Source organism: Carlito syrichta, unplaced genomic scaffold (genome assembly GCF_000164805.1).
Source record: "Carlito syrichta isolate Samal-C Ts95f unplaced genomic scaffold, Tarsius_syrichta-2.0.1 Scaffold301868, whole genome shotgun sequence".
NCBI classification, from domain to species: Eukaryota; Metazoa; Chordata; class Mammalia; order Primates; family Tarsiidae; genus Carlito; species Carlito syrichta.
Genome location: NW_007245964.1, coordinates 266326 through 274916, shown reverse-complemented (window position 1 = coordinate 274916; position 8591 = coordinate 266326). Strand labels below are relative to the sequence as shown.

Below are 8591 nucleotides of genomic sequence, written 5' to 3'. Positions count from 1 at the left end.
AAAAAAAAAAAAAAAAAAAAAAAAAATATATATATATATATATATATATATGAAATGGATGCTGTGTTTTAGGAAAAAAAGTATCTTAAGATTAGGTAAATATCCCTGTTCTTTGTTGAATAAAGTGTAATCTAAAAAGGCTTTTCAGCAGAATTATTCTGAAAATTGTAATGTAAAAACAAGCCATGCATGCTCTAAGAAAGGGCTGCCCAGTGGAACTTTCTATGATGATGGAAACATTCTATATATGACTATCCAATATGGTAGCCACCAGACATATGTGATTACTGAACACTTGCAGTGTGGCTAGAGAAACTGTGGAATGGAATTTTAATTCATTTTAAATTTGTGGCGACTGTATTAGTCCAAGTCTGAAAGAATACACCTTTGTAAGTTGTTGCTGTTTATTCATTTTTACATAAAGGTAGTTTTTAATGTTAATTTAATTTTGTATAAAGCTGCTTTGGACTACAGTGTACTCAGTCAAGAAACTGAAACAATGTCTGAGAACCTATGTCCTCCCTGCACCCTGCATTGTGTTCTGAGGCCTGGGAATTTTTTTCCTTACAGAATTCCGTGCGGTGGTTGATACTATCAAATATACTCTCTTCTGCTGACATAGCCCACCCAGAAGCCGTCCTCAGCAGCGTCCACATCAGACCTGTGGGTATAACCTTGTGATTGTGATATATGCTGTGGCAGAGCACACATCAACAACTGCTGCATCCAACTTGCAATCAAGCTTTATAAAGCTCCATTTCAGCTCATGTTGTTTGTTTTTGCCATGTCACCCTTTGGCTGGTCCTCACTACCGCATTTCACCTTTATCATCTGAGAGTCCTGCTCACACCATCTTATCCATGAGAGACTACATAATTGGTTGGATACTGAACACATCCAGTTAGATGGTCTCATTCATTTTGCTTGCTGCATTTATCCAGGGTGGCAGTGGACAGGGCCTGGTGCTAGATGTAGAGAACATAAGGAGGTGTCATGACAAAGATCCCTTTTCTAAAACTATGAAATAAGGCACACTGTCTGCTGAAAGATTTTTGAGCTGCAGCCAGTGAATGGCAAGAGGTAGTCTGGGAGACAATGCTTAGATGCCAAGACATTGGCATACTGGTAGCATATTACATTATGGCAGGGTTTTCTGACAAAGATGATCTGTGAACTGAATTAGGGTGTTCTGGCACTAAAATAAAGTAGCAACTATTTCTTTGCAATTTGTTTAAACATTTACATGAAGAGTGTTTTCACAACTTTTTTTCTCATTAATTTTGCTTGGTTGTCTATTCCTATTGGTGTGTCCTGAAGTATGAGGCAGCTCTTAATTTAGCACAAAATTATGTATTAACTCAGGGGTGCCCTCATAACCCCTAGGCTAAGGACCAGTACTGGTTTGTGGCCTTTTAGGAACCACGCTGCATAGCAGGAGGTGCTCGAGCAGCAGGTGAGCAAGCGAAGCTTCATCTGTATTTACAGACACTGCCCATCACTTGCATTACTGCCTGAGCTCTGCCTCCTGTCAGATCAGCAGTGGTGTTAGATTCTCATAGAAGCGTGGCCCCTACAGTTAACTGCACATGTGAGGGATCTAGGTTGTATGCTCCTTGGGAGACTCTAATGCCTGATAATCTCAGGTGGGGCTGAGGCAGTGATACTAGCTCTGGGGAGCAGCTGCAAATACAGATTAACATGAACAGTGAGGTTTGACTGCACAGAGACCATAATAAATCAACTGCTTGCAGACTCATATCAGAACCCTATCAGTGAGTGGCAAGTGAGTTAATGTACTTCAATTGTACAGCTGCATCTGGTAGCAGAATCAGAATCTGACACTTATTTTAGTCTGTGTGTGGTCTGCCCATTATTTTATTTGCCACTTCCATCCATGCCTCTTTTCCATAGTGTACACTTGTCTCAGTCACAGTTTTGGCCACAAATCAACCCTAGCCAAAATGAGTAAGAAACAAACGTCACTGGAGAGCTTCTTTGAAAAAGGGGAAAAACTCAATGATGAGACAGTAGAAGACTCTAAGACTGCCAGCAAAAAGAAAGCTGCATTTAAAAGAAAATACCAAGAGTCCTACTTACATTATGGGTTTATTGCAATAGGTGATTCGCATTCTCAAAGCCCACTTTGTATAACATGTGGTGACCAGCTAGCCAATAAAACCATGAAGTCTTCCAAATTGTTTCGTCACATAGAGACTAAGCACGCTGCATTAAAAGAACGGCCTTTGGAATTGTTCAAAGAAAAAAATGCCAACACGAAGAACCGAAGCAGTTATTGAAGGCCATCATTTCATCAAATGTATCTGTACTGAGAGCATCATTTTCAGCAGTTAACCACATTGCTAAAGCTAAGAAGCCCTTTACTATTGGTGAAGAGCTGATCCTGACTGCTGCTGAGGATATCTGTAATGAACTTTTAGGAGAAGCTGTAGCTCAAAAGGTGGCATGTGTTCCTCTTTTGACTAGTACCATAACTAGAGGAATTATTGAACTAGCAGAGGATATTGGGGCACAATTGTTAGAGCAGAAGATTGATGAGTCATGGTACATAATCCAGGTTGACAAGTATACCAATGTTGACAAGGCAACAATATTTATGCGATATATTTTTCAGATGTGCATGAGGATATGTGCACTTTTGTTGCCAACCAATACCACAGCTGAAGAACTATTCAAGTCTTTGAATGATTACATATCAGGAAAACTGAATTGGTTATTTTGTGTCAGATATGCAACTATGGAGCGGCTACCATGACTGGACTGCTTTCTGGTTTCACTACTTGGTTCAAAGAGATTGCTTCTGAATGTGAGTCTATGCACTGTGTCATCCATAGAAAAATGCTGGCTAGCCAAAAAACATCACCTGAATTTAACAATGTTTTGTAAGATGTGATTATCAGCCACATTAAAGTACATGCCCTTAACCTGTTTGCTCAGCTCTGTGAGGAGATGAATGCAGAGCACACATTTCTCTTATACAGAGGAGTGAGATGACTCTCTAAAGGTAGATCATTGGCCAGAGTTTTTGAGTTACAAGAGCCACTACAGAGATTTCTTTTAGAAAAACAGTCACCACTAGTAGCACATTTCAGTGACACAGAATGGGTTGCAAAATTTGCTTACTTGTGTGATATATTTAGCCCACTCAACAAACACAATATGTCACTTCAGGGGAGAATAACAACTGTGTTCGAGTTGGCAGATAAAGTGGCTACATTCAAAGTCAAACTGGAATTCTGGGGGCGAGGAGTGAACACTAGGATTTTTGATGTGTTTCAGACATTAGCAGAGATTTTGAAAGAGACTGAGTCTGGGTCTTCTTTCTCCCAGCTGGGGCATGATCACCTATCTCAGCCTTCAAAAGATTTTGAGCATTACTTCCCGACCACAAAATATCCCTGAACTGGGAAGGAATGGATGCATGAGCCATTTGTGAATAAGCCAGGTGAATCAACTTTGTCCATGCTAGAAGAGGATCATGGCTTAAGATTTCAAGTGAGGTGGCCTTAAAAGTATGTTTGAGAACGCTTCAAATCTCTTTAGGGTCTGGACTAAAATCAATGTGAAATATCCTGAGATTGCTACAAAAGCACTGAAAAGCCTATTTCCATTTCCAACATCCTATCTTTATGAAGCAGGGTTTTTTGCAGTGACAGCAAACAAAAAGTCATTATGGAGTAGACATAAGCAACACACTTTGGGTGTCAGTCTCCCATCACCCCCAGATGGGCCCATCTAGTTGCAGGAAAGCTTTACTCTCCTGAACCACTCACTCTCTTTCCAAACACTGCCTCGCCTCTCCTCCTCTGCCTTTACACATGGAGTTTACTCCCACAGTCTAGCTCCAGTCTGCTTCCACCTCAAGACCCCTGGGAAACCCTGGTCCACAAGAAGAGCCTCTTTCAGGTGGAGTGCTTCATGCTAGTACCACACAATTGAAATGGAAAGCACGGCCTCTTGGGGCTCTCAGGACCCCCTTTACTGAGTTGTCACCATAAGATGCTTATCTCATACTCACTTTGAATCTCTCTGAACTCCAGCTCATCCCCGGCCAAAGGAATTCTGTGCATGTAGGAAGTACACGATTGGGCACACGTATCTCACTGCTCTTGTCCCCATTCCATTGTCCCATAAGACTTTACTTACAGAATACACGTTCAAAGGTAAAATGAAGAATGTCAAGACAGTGACAGAAGGCACTAAACCAAGTGTGAGCCCCTGCCAAGCAGGGGTTCTGTGTGGCCACACAGGTCACTCACCCAGGTGCTGTTCCTGGTGGAGGAGGAGGAAGAGAGCACTCGTAGCAATAGGCTTAACAACATGGAGGTTGAGTGGGTTAAAAAGGGTAAAAACACTCATAAGATTTATGTTTTGAAACTAAAGCAATTAAGATGGTAACGGGCTCTGCTATAAATCAACTGCCCAAGAAAAAGACAGTGCTGGAGTCATGAGATGAGAATAAATGGCAGAATGCCTCGTAATGCCTTCATGTAGTTAAGACTGTGCTTAAAGTGCCACATCATCACACTGCCTCCAGAAAGGTAACCAAGCCAAAGACAGGAATGAAGGGGGCAGCTTGCACATGACAATCCACAATCTAGCCCTTAAAGCTGACATGCACCATTGTCACTGGAAGCATGTGAGAAAGAAAGATACCTAAATCCCCCTCCAGACCTACTAAATCAAAATTTCCAGGAAAGGTTCCAGGCATCAGGATTTGTAATCCACTGAAATAGTGACAATGATGCTTACTGAGTCTGAAATTTGCTACTTAATGGGCCTGGGTGGTTTTGCTTTTATTGCATGGAGAGTAATTCAAAATCTGTTTTTAATCCAGTAAAGCATATATAATGACTGGGATAGAAGGACCAAGGGACGTTTTAGTGTCCGTATAAACACATGTATTTCTTGTAAACTTTTCTTTAGGGAGATTTTTAAACATTTATAAAGATTGAATAGTATAATAAATCCCCATATATCCATCACTTGGTTTCGATTGTCAACTTATGACCAGTTATGTTTTATCCATATCCCTATTTACTCCTTCAAATTTATTTTAATTTTTAAAATAATTCCATTCTAATTTATGCATTGGTTTTTAAGCTATACTGCTTTATATTATATTCCAGCAGTTACTATAGAGATTACAATATATGCTCTTAACTTTTTTCTGTCCAATAGCCACCCACGTGTGGGGTCCCCAGCAGCCATATTTGTGCAGTGTAATTCAGGCCCCTTCTTTACAGTTGATTGGACACTGGGTGGGTGCCCGTTCAAGGTTTTTTGCTCTTATCCTTGGGATCCTATAATATTTCCTTCTTTGGCTTAAGCCATCCAGACTGGATTCTGTTTCTTCAGCCATGCATTGTCTTATAAACATACAGCCTCCATTATGGAGTGTGACCATTAAATGAGCTACTGTATAGTTAAGAACTCAGGAAAGTTAGTCCCTCCTTTTCCTCATCTTCCTTAATATGACCCCAACCTTTGTTTTGAGTCATTGACTTTCTACATGACTTATCTGGCTTTACTCTCCTGAACCACTCACTCTTTCCAAACACTACCTCACCTCTCCTCCTCTGCCTTTACACCTGGAGTTTACTCCCACAGTCCAGCTCCAGTCTGCCTCCACCTCAAGCCCCCTGGGAAACCCTGGTTCACAAGAAGAGCCTCTTTCAGGTGGAGTGCTTCATGCCAGTACCCCACAATTGAAATTTTGGTCATCTTGCCTTGTCTTCTCTGTGTCTTCAATTGAGAGAGGGACTTTATGTCACTCTGGAAAGTCACTGCTACTTAGCACAGAATCTCTTAAACCATTAATAGATTAAACTTCAGAACAGCTTAATACAGCAATCCCCAACCTTTTTGGCATCAGGGACCAATTTCGTGGAAGAGTTTTTCCACAGACTTGGGGTTCGGGGAGGTGACAGTTTTGGAATGATTCAAGCACATTACATTTATTGTGCACTTTATTTCTATTATTATTACATTGTAATAATAATGAGATAAGCATCTCATGGTGACAACTCAGCAAAGGGGATTCCGAGAGTCCCAAGAGGCCATGCTTTCCATTTGTACTACACTTGCTTGGAATACAGAAAGGAGACGACAGCATTCTAAGAAACATGAATGATCTAGGAGTCCTATTATAGCCTTTCTTACCCATGTAATGTTCCTGTGTTAACCCAGCACATATGCTGATAATTATGACACAGAAGAAAAGGAAAGCATAGGGCAGTCTATTGTTCCTTCATCAGCTGAAGGTGTAGAGTGTTGGTAAAATGTGCAACAAGTGAAAACAGTTGAGCTAGTTTTGTGTGGTCTTTCCACTGTTGTGTTAAGAATAAAACACACATACATAAGGTATAAAATATAAATTGTGTGATTTTGGTGATTTTCATGAGTTAAATGCTCATATTTTCATTTAAAAACTGGAATTGCACAATATAAATAGTAAAATGCATGCTAGTAATTTAACATTTTAATTTTTCTTTACTTAAAGCAGCAGTAAGTGGCAAATAAAAACACCACTATAAGAAGCTGTGAGAGGCACCACGGAAGAAAGGGAAAACATTGTTCTAGTACCAGCTTTTTTTTCTTTTTCCTTTTGAGTGGGAGTCTCACTCTGTTGCCAGGCTGGAGTGCAGTGACATGTCTTCACCACCACAGTCTCGACCTGCTGGGCTCAGGTTATCCTTCCACCTAAGCCTTCCAAGTAGATAGAACCATAGGCATATGCCACAACACCTGGCTTTTTGATTGTAGAGATGAGGTCTCACCATGTTGCTCAGGCTGGTCTTAAACCCCCGAGCTCAGGCAATCCTCTCGCCTCGGCCTCCCAAAGTGCTGGGATTACAGGCGTGAGCCACTGTGCCTGGCTGTTATCCTGAATTTTGAAGAGGCCACGTCTTCATCTTATGCTGGATCTGCATGTCATGGAGCCAGCCCTGCTTTCATGCTCTGCTCCTCCTGAAGAGGGTCCTGAGCCTCTCCTCATCAGAAGCCCCTCCCACCAACAGCCTTTTGAGGACTCCCACTTGATTGTCCCTGGTGTGAGGGTACTGCTGTTCTCCTGGTTCCTCTGCTACTCCTCTGTGGAATCTGGATCTGGACCAGGACTGACTTAGAAATCCTGTGACTCAGGGGCTCCACAAGAACTAAGAAGGGCTCTCTGCCACCATGGAAGATGACTTGACTCTCAATTTCCTTCCAGCCTTGCCTTGCCTTGGAGAAGCAGCCAAATTCTAGAGACTCCAATCTGGTGCTGTGGATTCCTCTTTTGATCAGTTCTGGCTAGAAAAGTACTTCTGGAAGACTGAACTCCAGCTATTGTCCTTGACAGCTTGGTCCCTCTATCCTTTTTTGCCTCCATGAACTATTACATTTAAAAATGCCTGAAGTATAATAATCTAAGCAATTAAAAGGACCAAAATATCTCCTAAAACAGGAAAGATTTGACATAGGCATGTCATATTTAAAACGTGCCAAAAATGTTTAAATGGCCACACTGAGTTGTATTGGTTAGTTTTGGGACCACAAAGTTGTCACTATTTTAAAGTAAACTGAGTAAGCTATTAACATGAAGTTCAGTTTATGCTCCCAGACTCCTCTCCAGCACTAATATTTCAAAACTTTGAACTACAAAAGTGGGAAAGCAGTCAGTTAGCTTTCCCCGATCCTTGAAGACCAATTCTTCACCCTGGTTTTCCTCAGGGGCTGTGGAAAACCTCAGGTGACGGGAGGACTGATGCCTCTTTTTCAAGAATATCTATCACCATTGTGATCAATCAGAACATAAATCTTAAAATTTCATAAATACTGAAATTAACGATTCAGCACAAAAGTGCAGGTGGAGCATTCTGGGGACTGCTTTTAGTTCCCCGTGGGTATTGGAAAAGGAAGCCCTGGGCTGATAAACAGGTAGAGGCTGCGCAAAGGAAGGAAGCCTGGTCAGTCACTGTGGTAGAGGAGACAGGAGAGATTGAGCCGGGTGGGACTGAAGTGCGCAGATGGTACAGGCCCCTGTACCTCCTTCCTCAGAACTCTTCATTCTCTAACCTTCGGGATTTCAGCACCAAACTGCAGCCACCCAGGGACCTCAGTGTTGAGTGAGTGACTTCTGACATTCCCTGCTGGGAGGGAGAGTGAAGGTCCTGCTTCTGCCCACTGCCAGGGCTGCAGGGGGAAAAACAGATGTTCCTAATTGAAAATCTGAGCAACCTTCTCTATAGGAATTCCATGAGATGAGAGCAGGTATTCAGAATTATCTTGTGTCAAATAGGCACATGTGGGCAAGTTAGATGTCTAGAACCCCGATCTGTCAATGGTAAAATGATTTCTGGGCTGGGCTCGGTGGCTCAGCCTGTAATCCCGCACCTTGGGAGGCTGAGGTGAGTGGATTGCCTGAGCCCGCGGGTTCGAGACCCACCTGGGCAACTTTGAGGAGACCTCATCTTTACAATAAATCAAAAATTAGCCAGGTGTGGTAGCGCGCGCCTGTAGTTCCAGCTACTCGGAAGGCTGAGGCGGAAGGATCGCCGGAGCCCAGCAGGTCGAGGCTGCAGTGGCCAGGA

General features: G+C 42.3%; 1 protein-coding gene across 1 annotated transcript in view; it reads right to left on the bottom strand.

Moving 5' to 3' along the window:
- The window catches only part of TPGS2 (tubulin polyglutamylase complex subunit 2), a 41429-nt gene that overhangs the window by 6721 nt on the left and 26117 nt on the right, over nt 1–8591 (bottom strand). The gene's annotated exons all lie outside the window — the stretch shown is intronic.